General features: G+C 45.9%; 1 protein-coding gene and 1 long non-coding RNA gene across 9 annotated transcripts in view; both read right to left on the reverse strand.

The window, feature by feature from the left end:
* Positions 1 to 22605, reverse strand: part of AGAP1 (ArfGAP with GTPase domain, ankyrin repeat and PH domain 1) — a 637917-nt gene that overhangs the window by 126212 nt on the left and 489100 nt on the right. The gene's annotated exons all lie outside the window — the stretch shown is intronic.
* On the reverse strand, positions 4050 to 4508 carry LOC117094349. Its single transcript, XR_004441519.1, has 3 exons — positions 4314 to 4508; positions 4253 to 4261; positions 4050 to 4094 (listed from the first exon to the last, which is right to left on the reverse strand). It is a non-coding gene; the product is annotated as an uncharacterized LOC117094349 (long non-coding RNA).

The following is a 22605-nucleotide window of genomic DNA, read 5'->3' on the forward strand; positions in this document are numbered from 1 at the left end:
GTGCGACCACACACACAGGGGGTAAAATCTTGGTGCCTTGGTGTGGGCTAGCACCCTCCCCTGCTGTGTGAGGTCAAGGCCCTCCAAAGGACAAAGACCCATGAAAAGAAAGCATCCCGGGCCGGGCGTGGTGGTTCACTCTTGGAATAGTAGCACACTGGGAGGCTGAGGCAGGCAGATCACCTGAGGCTAGGAATTCGAGACCAGCCTAGGCAACATGGCAAAACCCCGTTTCTACTAAAAATACAAAAATTAGCTGGGCATGGTGGCATGTACCTATAATCCCAGCTACTTGGGGGGTTGAGGCACAAGAACTGCTTGAACCTGGGAGGCAGAGGCTGCAGTAAGAGCTGAGATGGTGCCATTGCACTCCGGCCTGGGCAACAGAGTAAGACTCTGTCGGCACACAGTGGGCAAATATGTGAATAACTTTCTAACTGACTTCTGTGTTAGTTCCTGAGTCGTCTTCTTGGTGAGCAAAACAAAAGAAAAGCTGGGTGCAGAGCAGGTATCTCGTGGCTGTCCTGGAACCCAGTGACCCCGGCCCTCCTACTCACCCACAAACTTCACCTTAGGAGGCTTGGTCATTTTTCAAACCACACTTAACTTGAGCACATACTGAATTCAATGCAAGAAATATCATATACAGGTTTCTATTTATAGAAATCTAATACGAATTGGACTTCTGAAACTTTTGGTAAAATTCAATACTTATATGAAATCTCGCTTTTCAGGGGGACTCTCACAGACCTGCCCATCTCTGTGTCCCTGCTTTAAATGTTTAAGTGTCCTGTATTCATCCAGGAGGGACAAGAAGATGCAGAGTTCCACCCTCAAAGGCCAAAGACTGCCAATGAACAGGAATGCATGAAGTAATTCTTTCCAAGACCTTCTATAAGCACAGCCAGTGACCCACTCATGAGAGGGGGTGACATTACTTGTTAACATATTTGTTTCATGTCTCTTTTGTCAGAAAATCAGGATTCGCTTATGAAAGCACACAGTCTCTCCCCTACTCACACAGGTGCACACATGTGCGCATGGATACACGGAAGAGAGTGAGGATAGGAAAGGGGATGGGGAAGAAGGAAAGTCATTTGCAGACTGTCCAGCTGGGGATGACATCTGAGCTCTGAGACACTGGCAGTTGCAGGACATGACCGGCAGCCTCCTGGGCTCAGGCTGCATGCATGGGTAATGTTGTGTTTGTCTGTTTATTCTCAGAGCCCAGCACGTGCCTACCACACATGTTCTGAACGGGTTTGCTGAATGAATGACTCAGTAACAAATGGGCCCCTGGTAGCACTGCTTGTGCAGGGAAGCCAGCAGTTCTAGGCACGTCACTTGAGAAACTCTCTGTTCTCACCCATGGCCCTGCCAACACAGACATCCCAAGTCTGGCTGTTTCTCACGGTGTCCTCACCCAAGTCCAGGACCAGCCATGGATGCATGAGTTGAATGTGCAACGCAAGCTTCTTCTCAGGCAGAGACGTCCACAGGAGCAAAGCATGAGCGCTTCAGAGTGTATTTAAAACGTTCAGGGCAGTATTATTGGCAACTGTTAAAACACAGTTGGGGCAATTTCAATGCCCAACGAAACCTATTAGAGGCCACGTATTCTACACAGTGTCCTGCAGCCTTTCAAACAGCTTGTGGAAGAACTGGAGACTCATGGGGCGTTAAATTAGAAAAGTAAAATTCCAGAATATACATGGTATGACCTAATTTATGCAGAAACAAAACAAAAGGTGAAATCCCTGCCCCTCCAGGATGTGCTGTTCTTTCACTCTCGGCCTCCTGGTCTCCCAGCCCTGGCTTCTGTGTCCTCCCACTTCCCATATTAACTCCATCAGCAAGTCCTGCCAGCTCTGCTTCCAACCCACAGTCTGTGTCTCTCCTGTGGTGCCCATGCCTGTGGTGCCCGCCGCCACCACTGCCTACTTCAGCCCCTGCAGCCCACTCTGCCCAGCCGCCAGAGGGGAATTTTCAATGTTAACAGGCTCACGTTAACACACCTTCCCCGGCTCCCTACTGTGCGGAGGACACAAGAGACTGGGCGGGGGGCACTAGTAGCCTGCACCTGTCACAATGCACTGCACGCTGGGTGGCGTAAAACCACTGAAATGCGTTTCCTCTGGGTTCCTCAGAGGCCCGAAGGCTGTGCTCCCCATGAAGGCTCCCCAGAGGACCTGTTCCTTTCCTTTCTCTTGGTTTCTGATGGTGGCGTTTATCTCAGCTTTTTCTGCCCACAGCCGTGCTGCCCCAGCCACCACCTGAGTCTCTACACGGTGCTTTCTGTGTGTCTGTCTCGCCGCTGAGGGTCCATCCCTTCCACTCCTGTATGGCTAATGACATCTGCCATGACCCTGGTTCCATATAAGGCCACATTCTGAGGTACTGGGGGTTAGAACTTCAACTCATCTCCTTCTAGAGGTCACAATTCAGCCCACAACAGATGCATGACAGTCCTTGGTGGCACAGACTCTCGTCCTACTCATGCCATGCGGCGCCTGCCTCCCTCACTTGGCCCCGGTTCCTTCCACGCAGGACCTCTCTCATCAGGCACTCTCTGCGCCTGGAAGACCCTCCTCACGGATCAGCACAAGTGAGGCTCCTTCTTGCTGTCACGGGCAACTCCTCCGTCCTCCTTAGTGGCCCTCACTGCAAACACAATCTCTAGCACCTGGCCCGCCACACCATCGGGGCTCATCGCCCCAGGCACGTGCCACTATCTGAAATCACCTGTGTTTTGTTCCTCATTGTGCACCTCCCTGAAGGGAAGTGAGTGCCAACGACGTCCGTGTCCGTCCTGCTCAAGTCAGGCTCGGGCTGGTGTTTGCCCAGCCTCTGCACAGAGCCGGGGCTCCATGGCCTTCTAGGAACAGGCTCAGGGGATGGGGGATTCACACCCTACCATCAACGCTCAGGGTAGGGGACTGGACGGAGGAGGGGGACGCAGGACCACTGTCTCTAAACAACTTTTTATTATTTGAGCTGTCACGCATAGCGATTTTTGTACAGAAAGTCCTCAGTGCCATCGACAGGTTCTTGGACATGTGTGACTTGAAGCAAAACTGTGTACAGCAGGTCCTCAAATAACTTTGTTTCCTTCTAAGTTGTTACGTTATGATGCTGATGAGGAAAAAAACTGGCTTCATTATAAGTCATTTCGCTTCAAGTCAAAGTTTTAAGAAGCTATTGACGGCGTTGAGTGAGGACTTAGTGTAATTGGAAAGATAAAAATAAGAACGTAACACGCAGCTCTCCAGTGATGCTGACACAAACGCTGACCTGCAGGGGGCGCGTGTCCTCCCAGATGGACGCTGCACGCTCATGGCTACTAACAAACCAACCTTGGAGGACGTCCGCATGTGAGGACACCGGTCCAGAAGCTGGCCTTCATACATTCTTTCTGACAGTCATTAGAAGCAGGATCAACGGTCTATGAGACTATTCTGAACTCATGACTATAAAACTACATTCTTGGTGTAGCAGATTTGTTTTGGGCACACATCAGGAGCACCCAAAAATGTAAAAATCGTGACTTACAAGTTTAAATGAATGGAAGTCAGAACACTGCCCTGCTTTACACAGCTCAGACCTGACCCCCAACATTCAGGGAAGCATCAAGATACAGGTTCCTCATCAATACCATAATCAGCATCATCACCACCATACCACATTGGTCATCACACTGCCATCATCGCCATTACCACCACCACTATCACCATCACCACCACCACCACCTCCACCATCACCACCACCTCTCACCATCATCACCACCATACCATATTGGTCATCACACTGCCATCATCACCACCACCACCACCTCCACCATCACCACCACCTCTCACCATCATCACCACCATACCATATTGGTCATCACACTGTCATCATCGCCATTACCACCACCACCACCACCACCACCACCACCACCACCTCAACCACCACCACCATCATCATCACTACCACCTCTCACCATCATCACCACCATACCATATTAGTCATCACTCTGCCATCATCACCATTACCACCACCACCACCATCATCATCGCCATTACCACCACCACCACCATCATCACCACTACCACCACCTCAACCACCACCACCATCATCACCACCACCACCACCTCAACCACCACCACCATCATCATCACTACCACCTCTCACCATCATCACCACCATACCATATTGGTCATCACACTGCCATCATCACCATTACCACCATTACCACCACCACCACCACCACCACCACCACCACCTCTCACCATTGCCACCACAATCACTACCACCATTGTCACCATCACTATAACCTCTCACCATCATCACCACCATACCATATTGGGCATCACACTGCCATCATCGCCATTATCACCACCACTATCATCACCACCACCACCATCACCTCCATCATCACCACCGCCACCATCACCACCAACTCTCACCATCATCACCACTATACCATATTGGTCATCACACTGCCATCATCACCATTACCACTATCATCATCACCACCACCACCCCATCATCACCACCATCATCAACACCACCTCTCACCATCATCACCACAATCACTACCACCATTGTCACCACCCCCACCACCTCTCACCATCATCACCACCATATCATACTGGTCACCATACCATCATCATCATTCTTGCCATCACCACTACCACCACCATCGTTAACTCTCACCACTGTCACCATAATCACCACCACTACCCCTGTCACTACCAGCCCTATACCTCTCACCATCATCACTACCATACCATATTGATCATCATACTATCATTGTCATTGCCATCACCACTACCGCCACCACCACCAACTCTCACCATCCTCACCACACTCACAACCACCACCACCACCAACTCTCACCAATGTCACCACAATCATTACCACCACTGTCACAACCACCTTCATAACCTCACCATCATCACCACTGTACATTAATCATCATACCATCGCCATCAGCATTACTGCTTTCATCACCACTGCTATCATCGTCGTCATCACCACCACCCGCACCTCTCACCATTGTCACTATCACCATCCCTAACTTCTGCTGAGCCAGGTACCATGCTGAGCACTTACCATAGCTTTAGATTTAGAAAGCTGGCCTTAAGGCATTATTTTATCTCATTCCATTTTCCCAGCCTTTCCATGAGTGAACTACTATTCTATCTCCATTCCAGAGGTGTAAGAGCTAGGCTGAAGCCCCACAGCTTTCAGGGGTAAGGTAGGGGCTCAGTGAGAGGGGCTCCGGAGCCTGCTGGCTCACCTCCAGTGCATCCATCTTCTTACCCCTGTCCCTGCAGTCAAGAAAACCTGACATATGCCTCAGGTAATCTTTAGCTTTTTCTCCGAGATTTCTCCACTAGGTGGTAACTGAGCAGAGCTTCCTAAACACTGATACAAAATGTTTTCCTCCCATCTGCAGTAAAATTAGAAAAAGAGGCTCTGAGCAGCGTCAGGGTAAGTCAGTTCATTGTACCTTGGCCAGAGCTTACACTTGCTCTCTCCCGTCGGTGCTTACGCAGTCTTCTTCTATGAAATGATGGTGGCAGTTCACAGTGGTTATTGTTTTAAATATCCTTGTTTGGCAAAACTCAAAGTTGGTCAATCTTATGTTAGTCTCTCAATTTACTGACACGATTTCGTTAATCACTGAAATTACAAACGCCTGAGGTCCACTTTCAGAGTAAAACAGCAGGCAACAGCGACCTAACTGCATCCAAACTGTGGGCCCTTCACATTTCTCACCAGTCTCCGAGACCCTGAAGTGCTACGTGGAAGATGACCGTGGCTCGCAGTTTCAAAGAATACCCCATAAACAAATGCACTGGGAGGTCCGCTTAGAAATGCAATCCCTACAGAAGCGACTGAGCTACTATGCAATTAAGAGGGCAGACCAGAACCTTCCATTGGAATGGGCTTCAGATGTTTTAGTTAGGAAAGCAAAAGAGTTTTTCTTGGTTATTCTGGAGACGGACTGCGCTGGGGAGCTGGAGTGGCTCAGAAGCTCTCAAAACCACTTCTTCTTAAACAATAAACCAAAAGCTTTCACAAGGATCAACATACGCAGTCCCCACATACAGTGGGCAGTTACCCCACGGTCAGCTAGATGCTGCGGGCATGGAAGACACAAGACAGGGCTCTAGGCCTCACAAAAATCTCTGGCCACGCTACAAAAATACCGAACAGTAACCTTAAGGTAGTAGAGAAAGGTGCTGGAAAGTACTAGAAATGCAATTTAGAATGACATCTTAAATTACGAGTTATACTATATTTTAAAAGATCTTCATTAGGCCAGGCGTGGTGGCTCATGCCTGTAGTCCCAACACTTTGGGAGGCTGAGGTGGGCAGATCACCTGAGGTCAGGAGTTTAAGACCATCCTGACCAACATGGAGAAACCCCGTCTCTACTAAAAATACAAAATTAGGCGGGCATGGTGACGTGCGCCTGTTAATTCCAGCTGCCTGGGAGGCTGAGGAAGGAGAATCACTTGAACCTGGGAGGCAGAGGTTGCAGTGAGCCAAGATTGCGCCATTGCACTCCAGCCTGGGCAACGAGAGTGAAACTCTGTCTCAACAACAACACCACCACCACAAAGATCTTCATTAAAGGCAATACGCATGTATCTATGTACCTATGCATGCACACACACTCCTGTCTCCATTATGGGAAAAGCCAGAACTCTGGTAGAATAATTAAACAGGTCTCCATGATACATACATTCAGTGATTTTTTTTTTTCTTCTCCTACATTTAGCTAGTGGTGGATTTATTTCTTCTGATAAATTAGACTTCAGTAAAAAAGTAAAAAAATTGGCAAGGATTAATCTCTTTCAGTGGTTCCCAAATTTTACAAAATACGCAGAGGCGTCTTTGGATGAGCACGATTTGGCAACATTCTAAAATGACTGTTTCCCATTAATCACAATTTCACTATATGATTACTTCCACCTACACAAACCTACACACTGATTCCAGGCCCTTGGCGTCTCCAGAGGTCTGTTCCTGCAGGCTGGGAGCTGTGCTCCATCCTCTCTCCTTACTCCAGATGAACTGGGCGTAATGGTGAACAGAAGGTCCCCGGTGGGCAGCCGGCTGGCAGGGCCTGGCTCTACCGCCAGGTCATGCTGACATCAGCGCTTGGGTGCAGGTAGGAACAACACAATTTCTCTAATCAAGATGGTTGGCATTTAAATGAAAAGGCAAGAATATTTTCATAAAAGGATCAGTAGGTGGTAACAGAATAATGTCCACCTGTTTACTATTCTCATAACTACAGTAGAAATTAACTACGTGTCAAGGCATAAGTTAAAAAATTAGAAGACACCTGTCAGATACGAATCTCTAACGGGCCAAGTGGCCGTGGGAGATGAGTGTGGCCTAATTTCTGCTGGAGAGGTGGGCCGTGGACGGGTTTCCACCTGGGTGCAGGTGTCAAGCGGGGGCCCTGCTGGCGGAAGCTTTGAGTTGTTAACTACAGATAAATAAATGACAATGGCCGCTACTAATCGCTTATTGAATAATGAAACTGACACAACTGATAAAAGGTTTCAATCTTGAGAAAAATGATTTAGCGTATCCCAGTTTACTGGCACTGCTTTTTGTGTGACAAACGGTTGGCAAGCTTCCGGTTAATCTCTGCATCCCTCCGAGCCCACGTGGCAGCTTGGGCTCACACATCCAAATCAGGAACAGCTAATAACACTGCACGGAGGCTGAGAGGGCTGAAGAGTGGTCTTTGATCGAGGCTGACCTCCAGACCTATTGCACAATGACCTCCAAACCCATTTTTGGCAATGGGTGAGGGAAAGTGAGGGACAGAAGAGCCAGAGGCAAGGAAGAAAGGAACACTGCCACACCACCACCACCATCACCACACTCAGGCCACAGCTTGCAGTGACGCATCTAAAGCACGGTTCCGAGAAGGAGAAATGGAATCATCGATGGGACCAAAGCATCAACAGCTTCCGATGAGGTCTGTGCAGCTTTCTTGATGGCAGAATCGGACCCACAGTGTCAAGCTGCTCTGCTAAGGTTGTCTGCCACACGTCGGTGGGGGGCTGCTGTGCACGGTGAATGTGCCTTCCGTTTATGATGCACAGAAGGTCTTTCTTCTTTAATTGTTTCTTTTGTTTGTTTTTTGAGTCAGTCTTGCTCTGTCGCTGAGGCTTAAGTGCAGTGGCACCATCTTGGCTCACTGCAATCTCCGCCTCCCAGGTTCAAGCAATCCTTCTGCCTCAGCCTCCCAAGGAGGTGGGATTATAGGCGCACACCACCAAGCCCGGCTAATTTTTGTATTTTTAGTAGAAACAGGGTTTCGCCACGTTGGCCAGGCTGGTCTCGAACTCCTGACCTCAAGTGATGTGCCCACCTCGGCTTCCCAAAGTGTTGGGAGTACGGGTATGAGCCACTGTGCCTAGCCTTTTCTTTTGTTTTTTTTTTTTACTATGGGAGGGGGGGTGGGGCATGACAGCTTTAAGTAAATTAAAGATTTTATTTATAAGCAATACTCCAAATAAGCTATTTACTACTGTGGTACTCCAAATCATCCATTTAATACTGTGGTACAGAATAAGATACTGTTGTATTCTTTTTTTTTTTGAAGCAGTCTTGCACTGTCTCCCTGGTTGGAGTGCAATGGTGCGACCTTGGCTCACTGCAACCTCGGCCTCACGGGTTCAAGCGATTCTCTTGCCTCAGCCTCCCAAGTAGCTGAAATTACAGGAGCATACCACCATGTTTGGCTAACGTTTTTGTATTTTTAGTAGAGATGGGGTTTCACTATGTTGGCCAGGCTTGTCTCAAACTCTTTTTTTTTTTTTTTTTGAGACGGAGTCTCGCTCTGTCACCCAGGCTGGAGTGCAGTGGCCGGATCTCAGCTCACTGCAAGCTCCGCCTCCCGGGTTTACGCCATTCTCCTGCCTCAGCCTCCCGAGTAGCTGGGACTACAGGCACCCGCCACCTTGCCCGGCTAGTTTTTTGTAATTTTTTTTGTAGAGATGGGGTTTCACCATGTTAGCCAGGATGGTCTCGATCTCCTGACCTCATGATCCGCCCGCCTCGGCCTCCCAAAGTGCTGGGATTACAGGCTTGAGGCACTGCACCTGGCCTTTGTCTCAAACTCCTGACCTTGTGATCCACCTGCCTTGGCCTCCCAAAGTCCTTAGGATTACAGGTGTGAGCCATTGTGCCTGGCCTATTCTAATTTTAGTTAAAAAAAAAAAAGAAAAAAAAAAGGGAAAAAAAGAAAAGAAATCCATCACGCTCTTCCCTTCAGAAGTTTGTGTAATGTGGAAATCTGAACAACTGAGCACTCTGAACTCTCCACTGCTGCCTGGTCACTGTATCATCTGTTTGCAGGGGGCTGGGAAAGTCAGGACTGAACATGGTAATGACCTACTTCTCAACTTCCAAACCAGAAAGAAACGACCCCCTGTTCACGCTGTCCTATCCACAGGTAACTAAGTATGAGCACTAAAAAACTTGTTGCATGAGAAGAAATGAATTTTGAGGTATGCCTTATCAACTATGTTATCTTCATTAACTATGGCACAGCACGAACATGACAGAGAACACCCCTAAATGGAACCAGCTTTCAGGAGGGCATAAAAGCACAGACATGGAGAAATGCTAAATACGATGGGTTTCAACAGGAATGGACGTAGGCACTCTAAGATGAAGGTGTCTTGCCGAAATGAGAGTATGGAACGACAAGACTGTTAAAAAGGACATACATGGAAAGCGTGTTTAGAAGCTTTGGGGGATACAGAAAGAGAGCCGTAACTTGGGCATGATATGCTAGAGGAATTAGAAGCTGGGGGACACACAGCCAATGGGGGTCCCTGGGGAAGGTGTCTGTGCTACAGCTGTCCTGTGGAGCGGGCTTACGGGCTATTGTAACTTTTCGAAGCTAAAAAAACAAAACAAAACACCTAGGACCTGTGTTCCTATGACATCTGGAATGCTCTGGGTTTTCATATTAGTAAAATCCCAACTGCTTACAGACTTTTCCCAAATTAGAAGTGAGGAGGTCTCAGGACGTCCCAAATGTTGCTGGGTAAGTAATTAAAACTCTACCTTCTCAAAGTCCACCTGGGGACACACCTGCGCTCCCCAGGACTGGAACGGCATCTACACAGCCAAAGCAGAAGGGTGTGGTAAAGCCGGTTTGGTAAGAAATAGTTTAAGTTAAACAAGGGTATTTTCAAATGGAGGGTTTCTCAGAGCCCTTCATTGGGTATTGTGCATCAAAAACTCCAACAGGGAGACAGGCTGCAACATTCTCCATGCATTTTCCTTCACGGTATCTTGCTGGCTTCAGTTTCCACAATGTGAACTTTGGGAAGCATTGGTTTATATCACATAAAACCATACTTGCAGAAAAGAAATACATTGCAAATCCAATTAGTACCTCCCTACAGGCCTACGGAGATGCTCCCTATCTTCCACTTTGAGAAGCAGTTTCTATCAGGCACATACCACACGCACACCCTGTGCTGGACTTTCAGGGACACCAGGAAATATCTGAGACTAGTCTCCTGCCTTCTTGGGCTTCCAGTCTAGTCGAAGGGACAAGACTAACCCAAGTGAAATGTTTAAAACACTGGCAGCAGGTCAGAACACAAGGCTGCCAAGGCCGCTCCAAGGCAGTACATATCAATAGTATTGTATAGACTGGCCTGAGCTGAGGAAAAGATCACTGCAAATCGCCTTCCTCCCCGTAAAACCAGTTTGGTGTTTGAACTGTACAACTGTCAATTGTGGGAATCCCATATATATGCTGCTATCGATACTTACATACTTAAACAACTCCACATACTAGCCAGAATCTCTGCTAAAGTCATTTTCGGATTGTACATATGAAAAAAATCAATCCATGCCGTAAACTCATATTTTTGTGATGTGTAACAATAACTTTTGCTACTATCTTACATGAAAGCCAGACATGACAGCACGGAGGCATTTCCAGTTCCACTATGTGGCCAGCCAGGCTCTCCCAGGTATGGAGGAGGTCAGAGAGACATCCATGGTTCACAATGGAAAGAGGCCAACACAAGCTCAACTGTGAAGGCCATGAAGCAATGCGCAGCCTGTGCATGGAAACAGCTGGTCTACCCCAAAGAGCAGCAGGAGGCTATGTTAACAGGAGGCTATGCTCTCCTCGGCGTCCACGGCCCTGATGCATCCCCAGGCGGGCATGACCTTAGTGGCCAGGATATTCTTGGTGAGTTGAAGAGTCACCTTAAAAATGTGGTTCAGTGCTATTTAATGTGTAATTTCTGATGATTATTGCCTTCAACATTTAAAAAGCATAATATAACAAGTGATCTCTTAGAAGAACACGACAATGTCCCCGAGCCTTTCTCAGGTGAGTCAATAAAATCTGAAAATACACTGTACATAATTTGGCTCCCTAATATTGCAGTCTATAAGAACTGAATCCTCAGAAAGGAATGGGTGGCAGCCTCTGTCCCCACATGGAGGGTCGCCTGCCGCTACATGCCAGACACTTGAAGCACAGGAGTTCACTGACTGAATCCTGACAACAGTCTTGGGAGGTGGACAACCTGACCGTTCCCATTTTACAGCAGAGAGCACTATGGGAGAGCGTGTGGCACTCGCCCAGGCCACCCTGCCAGGAAGAAGTGGAGCTGCAATTCAAACCCAGGAAGACTGGCTCCTCTGTGCACTCCTAACCATGCATCTCAAACCCAGGAAGACTGGCTCCTCTGTGCACTCCTCACCACCCCTGTTATCTGGGCCCTCACAGATGAGAGAGAAGTGTGGACATTTGTGAGGCTGGATGTTTCACTTTCACGGACAGCAAGATTCTAAGCATTTTTCTGCAAGTCTGAATCTGTGGAGACTCTTTTACTTTTCTTCCCCGACTCACAATTCAAGAAGACATTACAGGAGAAAATCAGAGGTAAAAAGAACATTTTCCAAAGTCGGAGCAATGAGAAGAAATGAAACCCTTACATGAAATATTTCAGCAGAAGAGAAATTCCTTCTTCTTCATTAGATTTGGGAATTGCAGAAGGAAATGCCTTAATTACCCATGAAGCAAGATAGCCTTACGTGACTGCCTTCACTTTAAGAGCCTTAGAGAGAATGCCCAGTATTAAACGCTTATGTCTTTTTCCAATTGCTGGGCAACTCCAATGCCACGCACCAACCTCTGAAAATAATCTTATACGAAATGAAATGATTTAAAAAACCATCTTTCTTTCTTTCTTAAGAGGTGGGGTCTCACTGGGATGCCCAGGCAGTACTTGAACTCCTGGCCTCAAGCGACCTTCCCGCCTCAGTCTCCCTAGGAAACTGCCTTGAAACTGTAAGAGTGATATGCATTTTTGTTAGCACCACTTCATATTTGCTGGTTCTCTGGACCACTTTTTAAAACTGTCCAATTTTCTGATTGATCATGCTGCTTGGATAGAATAAATCCTACAAATATTGGAATATAATTGTATGTGGAGAATGAGCTAGAACATACTGAATAAAAGTATTTTTTTTTTTTTTTTTTGAGACGGAATCTCCCTCTGTCACCCAGGCTGTAGTGCAGTGGTGCAATCTTGGCTCACTGCAAGCTCCGCCTCCTGGGTTCACATCATTCTCCTGCCTCAGCCTCTCGAGTAGCTGGGACTACAGGTGCCTGCCACCACGGCTGGCTAATTTTTTGTATTTTCAGTGGAGACGGGGTTTCACTGTGTTAGCCAGATGGTCTTGATCTCCTGACCTTGTGATCCGCCTGCCTCAGCCTCCCAAAGTGTTGGGATTTCAGGTGTGAGCCACCGCACCGAGCTGAATAAAAGTATTTTTATACTGACCCTTGCAAATTAAAGGACAGAGAAATAAGAAATGTATAATAATTCTTGAGACATAAAATACTTCTCCAGTCACATTACCAGAGAATAAGTACAACACAAAAATCTAGGTAAAATTCAGCTTGTTTTACACAATACAGTAGAACATAAGCATACAGCACGTGATGTTAACTACAAACAAGTACTGAGTTTAATGCGGCCACCACAACAGTGCAAACACAGTTCCCCGGCCGGGAAGATGCCGACCACAGCGGGCCACCTGGCGACAGCCTCACCTCTGCTGGGCCTCTGCTGTGTGGGCTCCTTGGTGAGTCCTGCTTGGCTGCCTTCGTGGAAAAGAACCTTGCCCACCCCTGGTGGTCCCAATTCCTCTTCCTCTATCTTGTTCACACAGATCTAGCTGATCACAATCTGACATATTACACATTCATTATTTACTGTTGCAGTCCGCATGCGCTTCTAGAACCTTGCCACTCTCCATCCAGAGGCAGAGTCTATTTCTGCTACCCTAGACCCTAGGTGGGACTCTGTGTTGACTACAGATGGAGTAAAATTGACACTCTGTGTCCTCCGAGGCAAGGTCACAGAGGAAACGAGACTTCAGCCCAGCCACGTACCTCTCTCATGTGATGCCTGCCCTTGGAATCCAGCCGCCAGGTTGGAAGGAAGCCCTGGCCACATGCAGAGGTCCCGTGTAGGTGTTCTGGCTGAAAGCCCTTGCTAAGGTCCCACCCAACAGGCAGCATCAACAGTCAGACACGTGAACGACTGGGATTCGAGATGTTGCCAGTCTTGGCTTCTGAGTCTTCCAGGTGAGGCCCCAAACATCATGAGGCAGACACAGGCCTTCCTAGCTGCAGCCATCCTAATTCCTGACCCACAGAGGCTGCGGGGAAGCATCTTTGCGGGAACTCTGCTGGAAGGTGTGGCTGGACACAGGGGCACACATCAGTGGAGAGAGATGGGTGCTTTAAGGAGGATGATCTGTTTTGAAAACAGCATCTACTGCTCAAATAGTAACTTTGACACAACAGATAATATTTGAGCTTTTATTTTTCTGCAATTTGATTTAAACCAATAAAACAGGGTAGGAAAAACATAAAAAAAAAGGTTTTAACAGGAATCTTAATGGTAGCGCTCTTGGGACAACATAAGAATGGCTTGTGGGGCTGTGGGTCCTGGGGTGTGGCCCACATTTTGATGAGTCTGAATCTTGGTGACGCTGGTCCTTCACACAGATCTAGCTGATCTTAACCTAAACCACTGGTTCCCAATCCTGGCTACACAGCTGAATGATCTAAACTGTCCAGATTGCTGACTGGCCAGCCCTTCCCCCTCTCTTTCATCTCTTCTCCTCTGGGCAAAAGGAAGACTCATGGATTCCCTCTTTCGAGGCTGTCCCTCCCAGTGAGCTGCTGCTGTGACTGCTCCACTCCATGCACTTCTCCCGCATGGAGTGATGCTTGCCAATGTCTTCAGTCCTCCTCCCACTGATCCACCTGCTCCAGGGATTCCCCGTCCTCCTGGACTCCTCGATTCATGACTCTTTCTAAAACCAACACCCAGGAGCTGGTGCAGCCTGAACTCTCCTAATCCCCTCTAGCTTCTCCCACATCTTTCTGGGCGGCCCTAAGCTTCGTGTATGGCTTCACGTCCTCCTTCCACACAGGCAGCCCCTCAGCTATGCCACCAGTGTGCCCAGGCCCTGCCTGGGGCTGCCTCCCCAGGGCAAACCCTCCTCTAGCCCAGCTCATCCTGTCCCAGCTCCCACCTCTCCCCTACGCTCATCACCACTGAGCTGCGGACCCTCCTGATGTTTTCACCTGGTCTGTTCTTCCTTCCCCCCATGGTTCCAGTTGGGGGAAGGCTCAGGAACTAGGTTTTCATTCAGGACATTGTAAGCTTACAAAGTCACCAGATGGGCAGAGGAGCTGGGTGAAGCCACACGCAGCAGCGACCTCTACATAGTGCCCGGTCAATAAATACCTGTCAGCGGCCTCAATGAAAAATATCTGATTCCAAGGAAGAAGGAAGACACCACAGACAACAAGCTGTTAAGATCTGGTATTGCCTAAGTCTTACAGTTTTAAAGAACAATAACAACCATCATCATCACCTTCATCTCACATTATTATCTGAAGGACACAGGAGAGGAATTCTCAGGGGATGCAAACTCTGAAGAACAGGAAAACCAAGACTCCACATTGTCGGCTAAGGGAAGCCTGACAACACGTGGTCTGTGCGGTCCTCGGGAGACCCAAACTAAAACTCAACGACCCCAAGGTGCAGGTGCGTGACAACTGGAGGCCCACCAGCTCCCAGGCAAAGCAGCACTGAAGCAAATCACCTGCTGGGAGACCATGTGAGTGATGAGAGTCAAGGAGGTGACAGTGACACCCAGTCTGGGAAACACAAGCCGACCACAGCAAAAAGGGTGGGTGCAGGGGAATGAGCACGCATCACCGATTCTGAAGTGCAATCTGAGAGCTCATCTTGTCCAGAGTGGAGTCGGCGGCAAAAAACATAATCATCTCTTGTCTTTAAGATTCCATTTACCCACTGGGCCACTCATTACTGGAGAGTTATAGGAAAAATGCAAGTGTTTCAGAGACAATGGAAAAAGCTGACCTCTGCAGACAAACGAAAACAAGGAGAAATGCCTGCATGCCTTGACTCAGTACCTGCTGCTCAGAGACACAGCCACACTCGCCAGAGAACACTTACACTAAGGTTCAGAAATCACTTTCCGACTTCAGGGGAGGGGCGCGGGTGGCATTTAAGGACAATAAATTCTGAGTAGTATCTGAAGTAGGTGCGACTGATTCATGGCCACAGGGACAAGGGATCCATTGTCAACCACGCACCAATCAAAAGGAGTTTTAGGCCAGGCACAGTGGCTCACGCCTGTAATCCTACCACTTTGGGAGGCCGAGGCAGGTGGATCACCTGAAGTCAGGAGTTCAAGACCAGCCTGGCCAATATGGTGAAGCCCCGTCTCTACTAAAAACACAAATATTAGCCAGGCGTGGTGGCGGGCACCTTTAACCCCATCTACTTGGGAGGCTGAGGCAGGAGAATCACTTGAACTCGGGAGGCGGAGGTTGCGGTGAGCCGAGATCGTGCCACCACACTCCAGCCTGGGCAATAGAGTGAGACTCTGTTTCAAAAAACAAAACAGAACAAACACAAAATAACAAAAGGGGTTTTAACTACCAACCTTCTGCATACTTTTGATTTTATTTTCTGGAAAAAGCAACAATACTTTTAACGTGTTTAAATCACCTACTTTTGTAATTAGGAGGGAGCCTAAAAGTTGACTGGCTCCATTACAGGAACTTCTTTAATTCTGTATTACGCATGGACGGATGAGGACAAGGTGAAGTCACAGAATGATGTAAGAGAAGAATTTGGCGGTTCCCACACAGTTACATGGAAATTGAATAACCTGCTCTTCAATGACTCCTGGGCAAATAATGAAATTAAGGCAGAAATCAAGAAGTTCTTTGAAACCAATGAGAACAAAGAGAGAACTTAGCCAGAATCTCCGGGACACCACTAAAGCAGTGTTCAGAGGAAAACTTATAGCACTAAATGCCCACATTGGACACAGCTAGAGAGGCAAGAACAAACGAATCCAAAAGCTAGCAGAAGACAAGAAATAACTAAGATCAGAGAAGAACTGATAGAGACATGAAAAACCCTCCAGGAAAAAAAAAAAAAAAAAGTCAATGAATCCAGTAGCTGGATTTTTCGAAAAAAAACAAAAAACAATGAATCCAATAGCTGGTTTTTTGAAAAAATTAACAAAACAGACCACTAGCTAAACTAATAAAGAAGAAGAGAGAGAAAAATCAAATCAAAATAATACAAAATGATAAAAGGGATATTACCACTGACCCCACAGAAATACAAACTACCATCAGAGAATACTACAAACACCTCTATGCAAATAAACTAGAAAATCTAGAAGAAACGGATAAATTTCTGGACACATTCATCCTACCAAGACTAAACTAGGAAGAAGTCTAATCCCTGAATAGACTAATAACAAGTTCTGAAATTGAGGCAGTAATTAATAGCCTACCAACCAAAAAATAAATTTAAAAAATAAAATAAAATAAAATAAAAAGCCCAGGACCAGACAGCTTCACAGCTGAATTCTAACAGAAATACAAAGAGCTGGTACCATTCCTTCTGAAACTATTCCAAACAATTGAAAAGGACGCACTCCTCCCTAACTCATTTTATGAAGCCACCATCATCCAGATACCAAAACCAGAAAGAGACACAACAAAAAAAGAAAACTTCAGGTAAATATCCCTGATGAACATCAAGGTAAAAATCTTCAATAAAATACTGGCAAAACAAGTCCAGCAGCACATCAAAAAACTTATCCACCACGATCAAGTCGGCTTCATCCCTGGGATGCAAGGTTGGTTCAACACATGCAAATCAATAAATGTAAACCATCACATAAACAGAACCAAAGATAAAACCACATCATTATATCAATAGATGCAGAAAAGGCCTTCGATAAAATTCAACATCCCTTCAAGTTAAAAACTCTCAATAAACTAGGTATTCATGGAACATATCTCAAAATAGTAAGAGCTATTTATGACAAACCCACAGGCAATATCGTATTCAATGTGCAAGAGCTGGAAGTATTCCTTCTGAAAACTGGTACAAGACAAGAGCGCTCTCTCTCACCGCTCCCATTCAACACAGTGTTGGAAATTCTGGCCAGGACAATCAGGCAAGAGAAGGAAATAAAGGGTATGCAAATAGGAAGAGAGGAAGTCAAACTGTCTCTGTTTGCAGATGACATGATTTTATATTGAGAAAACCCCATCATCTCAGCCTAAAAACTCCTTGAACTAATAAGCAACTTCAGCAAAAAGTCTCAGGATATACAAGATTAATGTGCAAAAATCACAAGCATTCCTTTACACCAATAATAAGCAAGCAGAGAGCCAAATCATGAATGAACTCTCATTCACAATCATTACAAAGAGAATAAAATACCTGGGAATACAACTAACAAGGGATGTGAAGGCTGTCTGCAAGGAGAACTACAAACCACTGCTCAAGGAAATAAGAGAGGACACAAAAAAATGGAAAAACACTCCATCCTCACGGACAGGAAGAATCAGTATCATAAAAATGGCCATACTGCCCGAAGTAATTTACAGATTCAATGCTATTCCTATGAAACTACCATTGACATTCTCCATAGAATTAGAAAAAACTGTTTAACTGTTTTAAATTTCATATAGAATCAAAGAAGACCCTGTATAGCCAAAACAATCCTAAGCAAAAAGAACAAATCTGAAGGCATCACGCTACCTGACTTCAAACTATACTACGAGGCTACAGTAACCAAAACAGCATGGTACTGGTACCAAAACAGACATATAGACCAATGGAGCAGAACAGAGACCTCAGAAATAACACCACACATATACAACCAACTGATCTTTGACAAACCTGACAAAAACAAGCAATGGGGAAAGGATTTCCTACTCGGTAAATGGTAGCGGGAAAACTGACTAGTCATATGCAGAAAACTGAAACGGGACCCCTTCCTTACACCTTTTACAAAAATTAACTCAAGATGAATTAAAGAGTTAAATGTAAAACCTCAAACCATAAAAACCCTAGAAGAAAACCTGACCAATACCATTCAGGACATAGACATGTGCAAAGACTTGATGACAAAAATGCCAAAAGCAATGGCAGCAAAAGCCAAAATTGACAAATGGGATCTAACTAAAGAGCATCCACACAGCAAAAGAAACTATCATCAGAGTGAACAGGCAACCTACAGACTGGGAGAACATTTCTGCAATCTATCCATCTGACAAAGGGCTAATATCCAGAATCTACAAAGAACTTAAACAAATTTACAAGAAACAAACAAACAACCCCATCAAAAAGTGGGCAAAGGATATGAACAGATACTTCTCAAAAGAAGACATTTATGCAGCCAACAAACATATAAAGAAAAGCTCAACATCACTGATCATCAGAGAAATGCAAATCAAAACCACAATGAGATACTATCTCATGCCAGTTATAATGGTGATTATTAAAAAGTCAGGAAACAAAAGATGCTGGTGAGGCTATGGAGCAATAGGAATGCTTTTACACTGTTGGTGGGAATGTAAATTAGTTCAACCACTGTGGAAGACAGTATAGTGATTCCTCAAGGATCTAGAGCCAGAAATACCATTTGATCCAGCAATCCTATTACTGGGTTTATACCCAAAGGAATATAAATCATTCTGCTATAAAGACACATGCACACATACGTTTATTGCAGCACTATTCACAATAGCAAAGACATGGAACCAACCCAAATGCCCAACAATGACAGACTGGGTAAAGAAAATGTAGTACATATATACCATGGAATACTATGCAGCCATAAAAAGGAATGAGATCATGTCCTTTGCAGGGACATGGATGAAGCGGGAAGCCATTATCCTCAGCAAACTAAGACAGGAACAGAAAATCAAACACCGTAGGTTCTCACTCATAAGTGGGAGTTGAACATTGAGAACACATGGACACAGAGAGGGGAACACCACATACCAGGGTCTGTTGTGGGGTCGGGGGTAAGGGAAGGGAACTTAGAAGATGGGTCAATAGGTGCGGCAAACCACCATGGCACATGTATACCTATGTAACAAACCTGCACGACTTGTGCATGTATCCTTTTTATTATTTTGTTTTTGAAGAAATAAAGAACAACAAAAAAAAGAATTTGGTGGTTCTTTGAAAAGCTGAACAGAGTTACCAGATGACCCAGCAATTCCACTCCTAGGTTTATACCCTGAAAAAACTGAAAACAGGGACTCAAACAGATACTCGTATGACAATGTTCACTGCAGCATCATTCACAATAGCCAAAAGCTAGAAACAATCCAAGTGTCCCTCAACAAACAAAATGTAGTAAATCCACACTATGGAATGTTATCCATCCTTAAAAAAGAGTGGTGTATGGACACATGCTACAACATGGAACATCATGCCAAATATAAGATGCCAGACACAAAAAGATTCATATTCAACTATCACATGATTCTATTTATATGGAATATCCAGATGAGGCAAATTCACAGAGAGAAAACAGATCAGAGGTCACAGGGGCTGGGAGAAGTAGGGGCTGGGGAGCTGCTGCTTCATGGTTAGCAGGTTTCTGTTTGGAGTGAAGACAATGTTTTGGGAATGGTGGTTATGGTTGTCCAGCACTGTGAATGTGCAAATATAATTCAATGGCACTGAATTGAACACTTAAAAATGATTAAAATGGCAAATTCTGTGTTACATACAGCCATGTATCCCCATCGTTAAGTGATGCATTCTGAGAAACGCGTTGTTAGGCGATTTTGTCATTGTGTGACCATCACAGAGTCCATACATAAGCCTAGATGGCGTGGCCTACTACACACCCAGGGTGTGTGCAGAGCCTATTGCTCCCAGGGCATAAACCCATACAGTATGTGACTGTACCGAATACTGTCGGTGGCGGTAACACAATGCGAAGTGTGTATTTAAACATCCAACCATAGAAAAGGCACAGTAAGGACATGGTATTCTAATCTCATGGGACCACCATCACATTATGTGGTCCATCATTGAACAAAATGTCGCAATGTGATACACGACTGTATTCTGCCACAATAAAAAAGTTCAAAGAAAAAAGAAAGAAAAAAAGGGAATAAGAAAGGGAGAAAAAGACAATGATGGAGTTATGGATGGGAAAAGAAGGGAAATTAAATAAGAGAAGCAAGGACAGTCTTACAGGAAAAAAGGAGAATGGAACAGAAAGAAGGAAAGGAGAACAAGGGGCCAGAATGTAGAAAGTGATGGGAGGTTGGTGCTGGAGAGGAGGAGCTGAACAAAAGGAGGGGGCCTAGTAAGAGGAGGAGCCCCTTGCCTGGCCCCTGGCCCTGGTGGATGCCCTCCCAGTCGTGTTCCCTGCAGCAGCACTGGTCCTTTGCACACCTGTACAGAGACCCTGCTGCAGCTTCCCCTTGCTGGGCACTTCCATAACCCCCACTCCTGCCCCTTCCACCAGCCCCAGCATCCAGGGAGACCCCTGAGGCCAGCTTCCTCTCCCAGCAAACGGCCCTGCAGCAGTGAGTACACTTCCAGAGACCCTGCGGGCTTATGGAGTGTCTCCTCATGCTCACACATCACTCATCTGAACAGAGTGGAGGAGGGTTTTCAAATGCTTTTTAGGGGTTGGGAAAAGAACTAAAACAAGAACTGGATTTGGCCTATAAACGAATGGGTATCAAATCTTGTCTCAGAACTCAAGTAAAAGAACTTGGGAAAAAGTAGCTCTCCTGGGCAAACTAAGCTGATGGGCAATCAGAAATAGAAGGCAACAAGTCACTGATGACATAACATATTCATCTTTGAATGTCCAGAAGGAAAGAAAACCAATTTCCCATCAATGACATTCTGGAACCACTTGGGACACAATGGTGGAAGTCTGGAAAGAATGGCTGGCTTTGGTTCTGCCCTTCCACGAATGGACCGGGCAGGTGTTTCTGTGCTGCTCAAAAGGAAACAGGGCCTAAACCTTCTCTATGTCCCTTCAATGAGCCTGGGAGAGCAGACGAGGAAGAGGGAGGTTGAAAATTCCTATCTTTGGTAGTCCCCTAGAGCCAATGATAACACAAGTTACTTCTACCATGTATGAGTTCTTCAAACCAACACCCCACAACAGCACTGCCTCATCGGATGAATCATCCCCCCTTCCTTCTGACCTCCTAGCGATGACCCTCCCAGCTGATGTCCCCACGTTGTGCAGAATAAAGTAATATTTGGGGGGAAAATCAAGAAAACAGTTACAGATCTTAAATTGCTGAATTAATTGGCCTGTTGAGGTAATTATAGGCTCATTGTAAGAGTGACTCTGCATTCACAGCTAAAAGTGTTTCTGCATGTTTACTGACTCTTTGATTCTCCTTAAATGTGAGAAATGGATTTACTTGTCCAGGTAAAATTACCAGGCTGCAAAGAGATCATCATTATATATGCCAGCTTTCCAAAATTACAGCCTTTGAAACTTTGATCATTTGTTCTTCGTGGATCTGATATTTTCCAAGTGCTGTAAAAATGCCTTCTGTCAATCTGCTGCAGCACAGCCTCGGGTAAAATGTCAGAAGTTTTTATGGCTGGAATATTAACTTATTAAAATTAAGAAACACTCTTCAGATAACCCATGATAAAACCCCTTATTTTATATGAACTTCTTCTGTAGGAAGAATCCTAGACAAGCCAAGATTTGGAGGCAAGACCACTGAAAAGACAAGCACCCCCGTCCAAGGGGAGGGAAGGTCACCGTGGAGACGTGTTAGAGGCAGCGAGCACTGCTGCCCTCGCCTGGATCGGTGGCCCTATCGCCGCTTTCTATGTCTATGGCCTTGAGCAAGTTACTTAAACTTTATGACCCTCGGTAACCTCGGTTATAAAAATGAGGATAATGGCACCCACCTCCCAGGTTCTTGTGAGGGTTATGAGACGCTGCGTGCAAAGCATTTAAGCCCAGTGCCTGACACATGGCAATAGTCAGTAATTGATTGCGATGATATTGCTAATAGATTGTCAACTATGAGTTTCTGTTTTGAGATTGATTTCCTCTCTGAAAGAGGCATCACTAAATGTGTATTCTGGTAGAAAATATTTTATTTTCATGAAATTCAGAAAGAAAAAAAATAACACTGTGTGTGTGTATGTGTGTGTGTGT

Source organism: Trachypithecus francoisi, unplaced genomic scaffold (assembly GCF_009764315.1).
Source record: "Trachypithecus francoisi isolate TF-2019V2 unplaced genomic scaffold, Tfra_2.0 Lachesis_group13, whole genome shotgun sequence".
In the NCBI taxonomy this organism is placed as follows: Eukaryota; Metazoa; Chordata; class Mammalia; order Primates; family Cercopithecidae; genus Trachypithecus; species Trachypithecus francoisi.